Source organism: Cibotium barometz, chromosome 58 (assembly GCF_041138505.1).
Source record: "Cibotium barometz isolate CiBa-2024 chromosome 58, ASM4113850v1, whole genome shotgun sequence".
In the NCBI taxonomy this organism is placed as follows: domain Eukaryota; kingdom Viridiplantae; phylum Streptophyta; class Polypodiopsida; order Cyatheales; family Cibotiaceae; genus Cibotium; species Cibotium barometz.
In genome coordinates, this window is record NC_141103.1 from 4,047,084 (window position 1) to 4,062,117 (window position 15,034).

Sequence of the window (15,034 nt, forward strand, 5' to 3'; positions counted from 1 at the left end):
GTGAAACACCCAATCTAGTGTTTCATGGTCTTCTGTCTTCACACGAATAGCTATCTCTTGAATCCTGGCCCCTTTTTCTTGTAGGTACATTGTTTTATATGTTTCTGCAAATGCAAACTGTGCTGAAATATAACCAAGAAGTCCATTTTGTCCATCGCCCGCAAACCTCAGTAGTGTGGTTGGATTGACAAATGGAGGTGTAAAGTTTTTTACTAGACATTTTGGATATATGCTTCCATCACACCATAAGTCAATATGTTGGAGCCCTTCTCTTCTCATATTTTCCCGTTGTTGAGCATTTAGCACCATATCCTTTCGTCTTTTTTGTGCTGGAGCATATTGTTCTTCTAAGTCGATGTGAAGATGGTGTAATCGCTTCTTCTGAGATTGTGACTCACTAGTATCGGCCATTTTTTGTGCTTCTGAGGTTGCAAAGTTTGCTTGTCAATCTCATAGTCTTTTTGTAACATGAATCGTGGAAGTGTGGCGGTATCCATACAATCATTAAGTTCAGTGATGGATTCTTTATGAGAGGCCTGCACACGTCGTCAAAAGAGATGCGGAATCTTCGGGAAACAAAAAAAACTAAGGAGATATTTAATACAAAATCGTGTTAGTTAGACAAAAGATTATCTTATTCTTTTCTGAACTGACAGTTCGGTAGTCCTTACTGACAGTTCTGAGCCACGTTTCCATATTTTATTATTTTTGAGGTCTTTTAGGAGAGAAATAAATTAAAAAATAGTGAATTTCTTACAGGGCCCCAAAATGAGCTCCCTTTTTCCCTAATGCTTTGATGATAGATCATCAGATCTTAAAGTGGATCTTCACTCAGAAGGATCCTAACATGCGCCAAAGAAGGTGGATGTAGACCCTGCAGGAATTTGATTTTGAAATCAAGTATCGCCTAAGCAAAGAAAATGTGGTAGCAGATGCCCTCAGCAGAAAAGCCTCCTTACTTACAATTATTGTAGTGTCAAATCCTTTGATTATTAAAGCAAGTGAGAGGATTTTGAAATCAAGTACCACCCAGGCAAAGAAAATGTGGTAGCAGATGCCCTCAGTAGAAAAGCCTCCTTGCTTACAAAAACTGTAGTGTCAAATCCTTTGATTATTGAAGCAAGTGATGAGAAGATCATGCAGGATAGATTCTTTGGCCCTATTGCTACCCTACTTATGCAGGAAAGCAAAACTCCATAGGAATTGAATCAAGGGTACAGCCTGGATGATGAAATTATGTATTATAATTGCACGCTATATTGCATTCCCAATGATGAGGGAACTAAGGGTCAAATTCTGAATGAAGCCCATGACAGCCTTATTGTTGTGCAGGACATCCAGGTTTCATCAAAACCTACATGTCTGTGTGAAGAAAAGCTTCTTTTGGCCTGGTCTAAAAAAGGATGTACTTAATCATGTACGTCAATGTCTGACCTGTCAGAAAGTCAAGGCCGAGAGAGTAAAAATGCCTGGAAAGTTACATCCATTAATGAAGTGGGAATGTATCAGTATGGATTTTATTACAGGATTACCTTCAATGCAATCAGGTTACAACTCCATCTTCGTGGTGGTAGTTGATAGACTAACCAAAGTTGCCCATCTGTGATTCCAGTAAAAGAAACCTACACTGCAGTGGATGTGGCTAGAGTGTTCCTCAAAGAAATCTTCAGATTGCATGGCCTACCCAAAAGAATAGTAAGTGATCGAGACCCCAAATTCACGTCAAGATTCTGGACTGCATTTTTTGAAGCAGTAGGAACTTTCTTGGATCTCAGCACAGCTTACCACCCTGAGACCAATGGTCAAACTGAAAGGGTGAACCAAGTAATCGAAGATATACTTTGGTCATGCTATGGCAGCGAACCCAAGAAGTGGTTAAGCTATCTGCACCTAGTCGAGTTCGCCTACAATGCTTCTTATCACAGAAGTATTGGGATGAATCCTTTTAAAGCTTTGTATAGACAAGATTGCTTAACTCCATTAACTTGGTCGGACCCATTGATTAGGGTTGAGATGTCGAGATAGATGCTTGATGACATGGAGCAGCAGATGCAGTCAATTCGCCAAGATATAAAAGCTGCCCGGGAAAGACAGAAGCAGTATGCTGATAAGAAGAGATCAGACAGAAAATTCAAAGAAGCAGATATGGTCTTCATTTGAGTACGCCCCAAAAGAAGTTCCTTATCTCTTGGGAAGTACAAGAAGTTATCCCCCAAATATTGTGGACCATATCTGATTACAAAGAAAGTAGGTGACTTAGCCTACGAGCTTCTTCTGCCTCCTCATCTCAAAGTACATAATGTATTTCATGTCAGCCTTCTTAAAAAGTATATACCAAGCTCGAATCATGTGCTTGATGGCATTTTGTATGCACGCTGGGCTTATGGCTGAGCTCTGGGGGTTAACTCGATCTCATGATCTACTTCTTCAACCCAAGGGCAGATGGAACTCCAACCTGAAGGAATCCTTGATGTTCGAGAAAAGCTTATCAGGAACAAAATTATGAGAGAATTATTGGTCAAATGGAAGTTCTATCCTTTTGAAGATGCCACCTGGAAGAAAGAAGTCGAACTGTTGCGGGGGGATTATCCCCAGTTTGCGAGATAAGGACATCTCACGTTTTTCAAGTGGGAGAGAATGTAAGATTCCTCCCCAACCCCTCAAGATGTCTAGTATCTTCCCCTGTAATCAAATCCCTCTTCAAATATATAAAAGATCTTGTTTCTACCTATTTTGGCTTAGAGAGAGAAAATATTCTAGAGAGAGATTATTCAGATTTTTGATATTTTTGGATGGAAAAATATCTCTTCTTTTTAAAATAAATTCCCTCGAAATAGAAGTTCAAAAAGATTTTCAGAAGGTGCATTAGAAATCAATTATAATCTATTCACAAGGCCTTATTCTAGGGGTCTAGATTTTTAAAAAATTTTAAATTAAGGTTTTGAGGGGCCAATCAGATTCATCCAAATGTGTGGAGGAGATAAATAGAAGAAAATTCCCCCAAAAATGAGTAAATACTCACATGAGATGAAGAGTGGACTACGGACCAAAGGAAATACTAAAAAAATGAATTTTTGACACCTCAGAGTGGGGATTCCCCCTCATGAAGGAGGTGCCTATTTCACATGTGGTTTTAAATTCTCAAATATTGAGATATTTTATCTCTCCTCTCTCCTAATTCAAGCCTAGTTCCAAAAAGTAAGCTAAACTGACCCAAAATGGTAAAAAAATTGACCAAACTGATCTGGAAAATTCTAGAATCAGTTTGCTTGGTTAGAAGCTCACTTTTTCGTATAAATAGAAGCCTCTCCCTTTGTTGAAGCTTAATAGTGTTTTATGCACTGTTACTCTCCCTAGAGCTAAAAACTGTGAATTTCTTAATAATTCATTAGTTTTTGACCATTCCCTCTTCTAAAGAATTGGTGGCCACTCTTGTTGCAAACAAAAGTAGAACCCTCAAACCATCAAGCCAAAGGAAAGCTCCCAGAAATTCATGTAAGTTAGAAATCCTACTTTTTCTTATTCTTTTAATGGTTTTCTAATTTTTAGTTATGTTTAAAATGATAATCTGATGCTATGCCTTGCTCGAAAGGCTTTCCCCCTCTCATTCTTAAATTCAGCCCTTCTTTATCCTAGTTAAGTAATCAAATTGTTTGAATTAAACTTTTCATATTATTTCTCTTTTAAAAGTGAAATTTGATTAGCTTAGAATGCTTTAAGGGATAATTTTTAAGTAAATTCAGAATAGGAAAAAATTGAAAAATGGTCAGCCATACAAAGGAGGTTATGGTGGTGAAATTTTCTTAAATTTTATGAAATAAGTAATACCTTTTATTATTCAAAAAGAGTAATCCCTATTGTTTGTGTATTCTAAAAGTGTTATTTTCATTCTATGCTTAGAAAAATACAAAGTAGAAAAATTTTTATTATAAAAGTCTTTTTTTATTAAAATTTATTTCTATGCATAGAAAGATGCATATTGATTATTATTTTTATTATAAAAGAGTGATTTTCATTAGATTAAAATTCTATGCATAGAAAGATGTGTATTGATTTTTTTAATTATAAAAGAGTGATTTAAATTCTATGCATAGAAAGATGCATATTGATTTTATGCATAAAAGAATTTTTTATTATAAAAGTGTTACTTTCATCAATATTGATTTTTATGCATAAATAGATGCATAAAAGAATTTCTTTATTATAAAAGTGTTAATTTCATCAATATTGATTTTTATGCTTAAATATATGCATAAAAGAATTTTTTTAATTATAAAAGTGTTACTTTCATCAATATTGATTTTTATGCATAAAATGATGCATGAAAGATTTTTTTTAATTATAAAAGTGTTACTTTCATCAATATTGACTTTTATGCACAAATAGATGCATAAAAGTGTTTTTTTAATTATAGAAGTGTTACTTTCATCAATATTGATTGTTATGCATAAATAGATGCATAAAAGATTTTTTTTAAATTATAAAAGTGTTACTTTCATCAATATTTATTTTTATGCATAAAATGATGCATAAAAGAAATTTTTTCATTATAAAAGTGTTACTTTTATCAAAATTGATTTTTATGCATAAATAGATGCATAAAAGATTTTTTTATTATAAAAGTGTTACTTTCATCAATATTGATTTTTATGCATAAATAGATGCATAAAAGAATTTGTTTTAATGATAATAGTGTTACTTTCATCAAAATTGATTTTTTATGCATAAATAGATGCATAAAAGGATTTTCTTTTATATAAAAGTGTTATTTTCATAAAAGTTGGATTTCATGCATAAATAGATGCATACAGAATTTTTATATCAAAATAAGAGTTCTCTTTAATCTTATGGTTAGATCCCATGAATATTGGTAAATGAATAAGTAAATACTCTGTGAAGGAAAATTCTAGAGAAAATTCAGAAGATCTATCAAAGCTGGAATTTTAGATAAATGATTAATTTATTCCTCATAGGAATTCGTGACTAGTTTTTAATTCAGTTAAGCAAAATACTCAATGAATGAAATTCAGTAAAGTAGTAATTGAAATATTACCCTTCGAGAAAGATAGTTCAGGGAGAATCTTTCCAGACTCAAACCTTGAATTAGACTATGACCAAGACGTAACTCCTTCGTCAGTTTCAAGAAAAGAGGATGTGACCAGTTCTGTAATGTGTGCCTCTACAACTGTCGCACAATCTGGAGAAGCAAAATCAAGGATAGTACTGTCAACACACTAAAAGAATCTCCTGACAATCCTACCATCTCACTGAGGGAAGGAAGAGGTAGTAGTAGTGGTAAAATGCGCAATGCACCAATCCACTACATGCTATGCATCTCAAAAGCGCTCACTGTCCTAGCAGAGCTGGTGACGTCTGAGGGCCCGTTTGATGCACGCACCCGCACCATCGTACTCCCCCTTTCCATGCCCTGTCTCAAAGAAGCTCCAAATCACCTAGAAGCTTATTATACGATGCCAAGAATATAGCCAATAAACTGACGACGAGCACTCTTGAACTGTGCCCCACATCCATCAGAGACCATATCCACCGCCATGTCCATGTGACTCCATGCTCTCTCAAAAAGTCATTATGACGATGGAAGCAATGCTGCACAAACTGGGCGCTGTGAGAGCGATCATCACTAATTATAAAGTGATACTCTCTAACTATGACTCGCTCCTCTCAGGTGCTTGTTATGCCATCTACTGCCGCCTCTGCATGCCGATAACTAATATGCACCATGATGGCCACCTAGTCAAGCACACAAGAATGGGAATTGTTAGATTCATAAACAACATTAATATAAAATATCTTGAAGACCTTAAATTGAAAATTAAGCAATGTCTCATGCAGTACGTGCTCAGAAAAGTAGTACTCTCCCTAGATCTCGTGCTGTGGAGAAAATGTGTAATTCTTTGCAAAGTAACCACAGAGACAACTACACCAATGGGAAACTGTTGTAGGCTACTAGCACAAAACTGACGGTCCTGCCACTTGGCACCGTGAGCATTATGTTTGTAGGCATAGACGAAATCTGTAAATGTGCTCATGAACTCGCCACTTGCTGAATGGTTCTCCACCAGCTGTAATCTACTAAATTGCCCATGTGTGACATACTCATATTGGCTCCATGTCACTACCGATGAATCCTCCTCGCACAAGTGAAGCATGGCCAAGCTACCGCACGAGGTACAAGTCCCCATGACACAAGACATAGAATGGTAGACGACATCCTCCGCCCGCGGGCATAACAACGAGTGAACAAATTCCTTCGGGCTATAAGGCACCACCCCCCGATGGCTAGACAAGCCATGAAAGACATCATACATAAGCTGAAATCTAATGTGGTACCTACAAAGACATGTGTCACGTTGCCTCGAGTATCCTTAAAGGAATGTTGCTGATGGTGATCTCAAGTTGTGTAGACTTGAACTCAAAGTACAACTTTGTCTATGTCATCTCAAGAAAGCAAGCCCCATGCTCTATGTACTCCCCATGATGAACCCTATGTCGCAATGGCTTCTTGTACTCTGGTGATGCACGACAATGCTCCTCCCAAAAACTCTCTATCATCGCCCTCATCTCAGGTCCAATAAATGACTGCATCGAGGTGCATGGCCCTCATCTCAGGGTCCAATAAACAACTGCATCGAGGTGCATGGCCACGACAATAAACGACTGCATCAAGGTGCATGGCCCTCATCTCAGGGTCCAGTAAACGACTGCATCGAGGTGCATGGCCACTACTAGCCCATGGAGCACCCTCAATCCATTTGTTCAAGCTATATCTCCTCACAAATCCTGCATAAAGTGCTTGGCGGATGAATCTAAAGCATGCGAGAAGTGGCACGATGCGTACATGGCAAGACACTGCTGGAAATAAACGTTGTAAGGGCACATCTTGCAGCCAATCCATTTGGATGCATCTTATGCTTCATGGAAGTGGCAGTACACTGTGCCATGTGCGAGTGTCGTCAGCAACACATCTAGCACACTAGACTGTTATGCCATATCGAGGTTAACAAAGTACTTGTCAAAGATAGCATTGGCATGGTTTCGTGCAGCAGACCTAGAAAGGGATTTCCCATGAGAAGATGCCTCATGAGCAACACTGGAGTGTGGAGTGACAAGGACATGGTCGACACTGTCATCGACATCATCGAAGTGAGGACTGCCGAGACAACGCGACAGGAAGGGCATGTGCACCATATCGAGGAGTGGCACCAAGGTCATGGGCTGCACTAGATGGAGGAGTGCCGAGCTCATAGGTGTCACCCAAGAGAGGTGAGGCAAACTCGTGGGATGCACCCGAGGCTGGTAGAGGAGTGGCAAGCTCGGATGGGAGGTGCTTGAAAAAAAAAGGAGTGGCAAACTCAGATGGTGCATCCAAAGATGGAGAGGCGCCCAATGGAGGAGTGGCAAGCTCATGGTCGGTTACACCCAAGTGAGAAGAAGTGCCAAACTCGAAGGGCGTGCCAAAAGGTGGGAGAGCCACTAAAGATAGGAGTGTCCACCTCATGGGTGGTGCCTGAGGGGTGGAGTGACAATCGCATGGGCAAAAGATGTAAGGGAGGAGTGACAAAGGGCTCCAAATAGGGTGGAGAAAGAATTGTGGGAGAATTAGGAGGTGGAGTGAGGTCATGGGGAATAGATGGGGGGGAAGGAGATGATGCCTCACCAATCGAACCCACCGTGCGTTGCAATGCTCGAGCCCTTGCTTTGCACTCATGATCTCTTCTTCTCCTATCTTCCATGCGAACCCTTGCTTCATGAACAAGGTGTATCGGGGGATCCCGTTACCTATTACTTTTTCTACTTTTACGACTTAAATGTGAACCCATGCTAAGAAGTAGGAAAAAAGAGATTAAGCAAAAAACTGAAGATAAGTAAGATTAAAGTAATACTAACTTTTGCTTGGAATGAAGCTATCTCCAAAGTTGGTGAAGCTCTAAGAATGAGGGAGACTCCAAAAATTGGGCCATATATACCAAGCTAGTTAGCATTTCATTGGTTTAATTAGATTATGATAAAATCAGGATTTTAATAGAAACTAATAATTTATTGTAAAATACTGAAAAATATTAAAGGTAATTATAATTTTTTAGAAATGTTGAATGAATGAATTATTTTAAGTAACGAATATTATTTTTTATTTTTAATAAATAAAATTTATATGATAAATAAATAACATAAAAAATTTCTTTAGACGTATTTCAAGTTTTTTTTCTAAAAAAAATATTTTTAAAAAAAATATTATTGTTTTAAATAATAGATATTTATTTAATAATATTATATTAATCGCTTTCTTGAAAAATAAAAATAAAAATTTTATTCTTAATAATATATTTTATTCAAAAAATATTTATTTGATGGAAAAAATTATATTTATTTCTTCTTTTTTTGGAGGAGAGCCTTAAAATTATATTATATAATTTTATTTTGTAAATTATTATTTAATAAATTATTTTAAAAAATATTTTTTAAATTATTTTTTCATATTTAAAAATCATGAAATATAATGGTGAGGTAGCAGGCGTTTTGCCACATGGCAAAAATATGCTAACATGGAACCTTCAGATGGGCAGTCCTCATGCTCAAGTGTGAAGTCGCAATGCCATGCGTGTATATGATGTGTCATGCCATGTAGGCACAAAAAGTCAACCAAGTTGACTGTGCTGAGGTGGCAAGATGACATGGACATTCTTGATTATGTGGAAATGCCATGTATGCGTTTAATGTGCCGTGTAGGCTTTAGGGAGTCAATCTTGTTGACTAAGTTGAGGTGGCATGATGATGAGGCATGCTGAGATGGCAAGATGCTTATGTGGAGTCTCCCCCATATGATGTGGCATGTACATGTAGGACTAAGACTATGTTACCATAGCTAAATTGCTTGACAAATGGCATAATCTCAAGGCTTGGTGAAATGCCAAGCCTAATAGGGTTCCTTTGTTTTAGACTTTGGGTGGACAAATAGTGAAAATTTGATTAAGATGGCTGGAAAATGGGCTTCCCTTGCTCAAATTCACTCAATTTTTTTTTGTTAAATTCACCATGACAAGTACTTTGATCCACAAGAAATTTAAGTGTAATGAGGGTTTTATAAAATTTATATAATTAAATTATTAAACCTTTACAATCCCTCTAAGAGACTGAGAGAATTTTCTATAGAAGATCGGAAGAAATCAAATCGTGAAAATTACAATTTGACAATATGGCCACATTCTATACATATTTTTCTGACTTCTCACTATTGGATCTTCAATGATGAGGTTCACATTTGCCAAGATCTTGAATAGAAAATCACATATTGCTTTACAATAAAAAGCAGCGAAAGCATATTTATAAAAAATAGTTAAATAGCCATAAAAAATCCCAATAAATCAAGTTAAGCTCTATGCAATGTGTTACATTCATGTACGAATTGGGATGATCATTGGACTTGGGATGCAGAAGTAATAAGCATTGTATGTGTGACATATACTACAGTAAAGAAAGGTGGAAAATGCAAATGCCAAAACTTCCGTGCAATGAAACAATCACTATAATAAATTGGATTTCCGATTAGGGGGTGCCATTTGAGCACTCACTATATGCATAATGTGCCCAAATACCATGTCACTAAATTCCAAACATTACTACAAGAGATTGGACCTTTAAGTTGTAAAGATGCTTGTTTTCAGGCTACCTTTAAGGTGCCCAACTGTCATAAGTGGTGCCCCTTATCTTACAACCACATTGAACTTGGAGTGGATGTTTGATGCACCAAAGCAAGGGGAAAATGTGATGTGAAGTAATAGGGAGCTGCTGCAGATCCCAATGGAAAATATGCATCACCAATTACACCAAATGATTGAGATTAGGAGTGATTAATCATTGATTAGTGAGATTAACTCACTTTTTTGAGTGCAAAAAATAGAGGATGATTGGAGTATGCAATCGATCACCTTGCACTTGACCAATGTCAAAATGCTTCAAGAGGGGTGTAAAGCAAGATGTATTCTTATGATTTAAGCCCACAAGCATGAGATTTGATCATGAAAGATTAATGAAGTAATTACCTAACTGCTCAATCAAGAAGCATTGAGGCTGAGATCTCTTATTTAGAGCCCTCCATTGTAAAAAATAACATCACCAATGTGCCCAACATGTCCAAAACCCCTTGGGGTGAGAGGAATCAGAAGATTAAGTAATATGAGGCCACGATCTACAAATTATCAAGAAAAAAAGGCATCAAGTGTTTGCACAATTTCACCGCCAATGTGAGAGGTTTAAACTGCTTATGTTGGGGGAAATGGCTGCCTTTGAAGTGGAAAGAACCTTCAATTTGAAGTTTTCCAAATGGTTGTGTAGAGAGAGAAATCAAGGCTCCATTGGCAGTGGGTATGGAGGAGAATGGGCAAATGTACTAATAATGAGATTGGTGCTTAATTAGGTATTAATTTAAGGTGTAAAATGGCTAATGTAGGCATGAGAAAATGAATGTGAGCTCTGATACCAAATGTTGAATTTTATGGTGGCTCATAATGATCAAAGAGCAACATGATTAAGCATAACGATAAGTGATTAGTGTACACACATCATATTAGTATAATGACAAGGCAAAATGGCAGAATGAGAGTGTATCTCTCTTAAATTAGTGTGCCTCTTAAATAGGCAAGTATAAATGTGACTACAATGAGCTAATTAAGATTAGCTGGCTAATCAAGATTCACAAATCTCTCCCTCAGATTCCTCCTTGAATCTCTCCACACTCCACTATTTTGTCTCCATGATTCTAGCCTCCATGATTCTAGCCTCCATGATTCTTGGTGGGCTTATTGGCATATTGTTGACCACTTGCAAAAGACTTAGAGATTCTCTGGTAAACATAAATCACTTGGCCTAGCTACATATGAATTTGGGTCCAAGGCCAAGGGATGAAGGGGATGTGAAAGGGGTCAAGGGATAGGACTAGGGTTGGGCATGCCCATGGACATGAATAAGTGTAGTGTAAAAGGGTGGGTGGCCTAGTATATAAGTGAATATGGGCCAATGTAATAGGAACCTTTCGATACCTTTTGATAATCAAGTTACACAAGCCCTTGCTTCCTCTTTATGTTCTAATCCTAGTTTAATTTCTCTCATGTTTACCTTAATCTTAGGCTGATGAGGATCAATCTAGATCGCCACTTTATTTCATTGGTATTAAAGCCATGTCTTTGATCTGATTTTCTGAAATTTTATTAATTTCCTGCATTTTCTTGGTTTTCTTGAACTTTCTTGATTTTCTTGGACTTTATTGGTTTTCTTGATCAAGAAGTGGGCAATGGTAATCTTGATTGGGTGAAATTGATTTCTCTTGAGCTAATTTCCAAGGTTTTGGGATCATGGATTGGCTGAGGACCAAATTCTAATTTCCAAGGTTTTGGGATCATGGATTGGCTGAGGACCAAATTCTAAGGGGGCCACTCCAAAATTTAAATAACATGACCAAAATTGGAAAAAATTACTAGTAATCTTAATTAGTGATACTATTCCAAAACGTTTATGTTTTTTTTTCCTTCTTCCTCATGTTTGATCTTGGGAGAATAGAGCTTCAATCCATAGCCATTGAGTATCTTGGACTTAGGGGTTTGATAGATCTTCACTTTAGCTTCCTATCAAGCTCTCTAATGGAGTTTTTCATTGACATTTTCACCACTGTGGTGTTGTAAATCATGCAACGAATTGCTTCAAGAAGCCGTCGATTCCACCACGATTCAAGGCATAGAGGCAAGCTTATGCTTGCTTAAGCTTTTCCTAAGCTTAGGCAAGCTTAAGATTGGCATTAAGGACCTTTTTCATGGTGATTTACAGTGAGGTGTCTCATCTACCGAGTCTACTGTGCGCTTCGTGGCTGTGAAAGATGCTCATTTCGACTTCATGGTGGCTGATTATGCTGCACGTTTTCGCTTATGGACCTGGCCGCCAATGAATGAGTGAACTATCCAGCCAAAGCAAGAGGGTAAGCTTCAATTACTCCCTAATGTACACCTCAGAGTGGGGATTCCCCCTCATGAAGGAGGCGCCTATTTCACATGTGTGGTGGCGTTTTAAATTTTTAAATATTGAGATATTTCATCTCTCCTCTCTCCTAATTCAAGTCTAGTTCCAAAAAGTAAGCTAAACTGACCCAAAAATGGTCAAAAATTGACCAAACTGATCTGAAAAATTCTAGAATCAGTTTGCTTGGTTAGAAGCTCACTTTTTCCTATTCCCCCTTTGTTGAAGGTTAATAGTGTTTTATGCACTATTACTCTACTCCTCCCCAGAGCAAAAAACTATGAATTTCTGAATAATTCATTAGTTTTTTACCATTCCCTCTTCTAAAGAATTGGTGCCCATTCTTGTTGCAAACAAGAGTAGAACTCTCAAACCATCAAGAGAAAGGAAAGCTCCCAAAAATTCATGTAAGTTAGAAATCCTACTTTTTCTTATTCTTTTAATGGTTTTCTAATTTTTGTTTAAAGAGGAGTGTGTGTGTATCTGTATTCTAAAGCAAAAGTAGTTAAGAAAGGCATTCAATTATGGGTGGGTGAGTACTTGTCTGGTTCTACCGATTCCAGTGGTTGGGCGGTGGCTAACCCATGGGCCAGATAGGCTGGAATCAGTAGAGTTTTAATAATAAAATTGATTAATAGGAATACGCTTAGAACTCGAATAGTTAAATAATAACTTGAAGACTTCTCAAATTTGCCAGTTCAGGTCATCTTGTGCTGGCTAATGCACCCATGAGAGAGGTTCCCTTCAGAGCTGATCGGGGAAGCTAGGGCCTCTTGTGTTGATATGGTAGAATGCCCATACCATAGTCTCTCTATCTGAGGTACACACTTGAATGCAATTCTCATACCAAGGTCTCTCAACTCTAGAAAGGGATTTGAAACAAGTACTACAATGTTGAGCTTTGATCCAACACCAAGGCAATAAATCTGTTCCGAAATTGCACTAAGAGTTGCATGAGTCTGAACTTCTACAAAAGATTTAAACTGTGCACACTTCTTTACCAAGCTGCATAGGAACTTTTCATCATGCTCTGTTTCTTGAAAACTTTTCTTTTCACAGAGTTAGTTCTTTACAGAAGATTAACCAAGAGCAACAAAAGTTTGAAAGATTTGTAATAATTTGCAAAAGGTCTTCACACTCAAGACACCTTGTAGGCAAGTTAGGAGAACCCTGTGGTGTATGGAGCACAACAATAGTCTTGGTTCAATTCCCAGCAGGGCCATACTTGGCAAAAACAATATTAACCAACAAACTTTCTAAATTTTTGCACTCAACATTGTAAAGCGTGTACACTTTTGTATTAAAACTAGTATAGCTTGATCAATCTTTGCTATAGAAGTATGTTTAGCATTGATCGTTGAAAGATTGCCACTAATGTATGATAACACCTTGTTTTTGCACAAATTTTAAAAGATTTAACAATTTTTGCACACTGTCTTGCTCAAGAATTGCATCATTTCATTGTTGTTCTTTGTAATTGACTACTCTTGAAGCTTTTATAATTTCTTTGCAATTGTCAGAGAATCTTTGTCACAAGTTGTCAATATTCACTTAATATTTCACCAAACTTTGAAATCTTACACAAGTTTTCAAGAAATTTCACTTTAGAACAAGATTAGGATTTAGGCAAACTCACTGCACCATTCTTGCTCCATATTTTGAGGGAAATTGAGTTTCTACACTTCTTCTTGAAAATTTACACTAAATCTAGGAGATTGTTCAAAAGTGTAATGAATGTGCACTCAGCACAGCACTCTACAACTCTGCAAAATAGAAATCTGAGAACTCTGCATATAGTAATCTGAATACTCTGCACAGCAATCTGAATACTCTGCACAACAATATGAATATTCTGCACAATAATCTAAAAACTCTACATAGTAACCTTGATTTTTTGTACCACAATCTTCTTCTTGCAAAGCTTCTCCAAGAACTCAAGATTTGGGAATGTACGGCTTAATCTTGAAGAAATTAGGCCTTAAAGATTGATATTTGAAACTGTAGGCTCTCTAAGCAAGGTAGTGGAAGAAAATCACTCAATATTGGATTACTAAAATCTCTGCAAATCCTAAATTCAAAAATCAAGAAAATTTCAAGAAAATTAAGATCAAGAAGATCAAAAAGTTCAAGAAATCAAACAGTAAAGTGAATTTGGGTTCTAAAAACAATCATTAATACAAATTTGAAAATTATTAACACAAGTTTCATTGCTAATCTTGATTAAAACAAAAAATTAGAAAATCTGAAAACTATGTAAAAATCAATTCCAAAAATGATTAACACTAATCTTGATCAAGATAATGCATTTTAAAAAATTAGATTAATAGTAATCCAATAATGATTATCACTAATCAAGATCAAGAAAATGCATTTTAAAAATTAGATTAAGCATAATTCAAAAATGATTATCACCTAAGTAAGGATCTAAGCCAAGAGATTTGATACCAATGAAAGAAAGGTGCAATTAGATTAGCCTAGATTAGCCTTAAATTAGCCTACATTAGCCTAGATTAGCCTAATTAGCTAGGATCAAGGAAATCTAGAGAGGTTAGCACTAAGGAATATAGAAAGTAAAGTGTAATGAGTTATCACAAAGATGTCAAAAAGGTACAATACTCCTAGAGCACATGCCTTTTATAGTCCCAAGGCCCATGTGCCCTAATCCTACATGTGAATGACCCTAAGCCCATGTGCCTGGGCCCATCCCATGTGCATGTGCATCCTAAGAACACTTTGTTACAAATGTTGATCCAATTGAGCAACTAGAAAAAGGGTCAAATGAAGGTATAGTAATTGAACAACTAGAACTAATCCTACATGTGAATGACCCTAAGTCCATGTGCCTAGGCCCATCCCATGTGCATGTGCATCCTAAGAACACTTTGTTACAAATGTTGATCCAATTGAGCAACTAGAAAAAGGGTCAAATGAAGGTATAGTAATTGAACAACTAGAACTTGAACTAGAAGCAAACATAACGATTAATCTAGAATTTGAAGAAGAAATAGAA

The 15,034-nt window shown here is 36.7% G+C and overlaps 1 pseudogene; it reads right to left on the reverse strand.

The window, feature by feature from the left end:
• Positions 1 to 5,464: 5,464 nt before the first annotated feature.
• Positions 5,465 to 6,203, reverse strand: LOC147605809 (uncharacterized; annotated as a pseudogene).
• Positions 6,204 to 15,034: the final 8,831 nt, after the last annotated feature.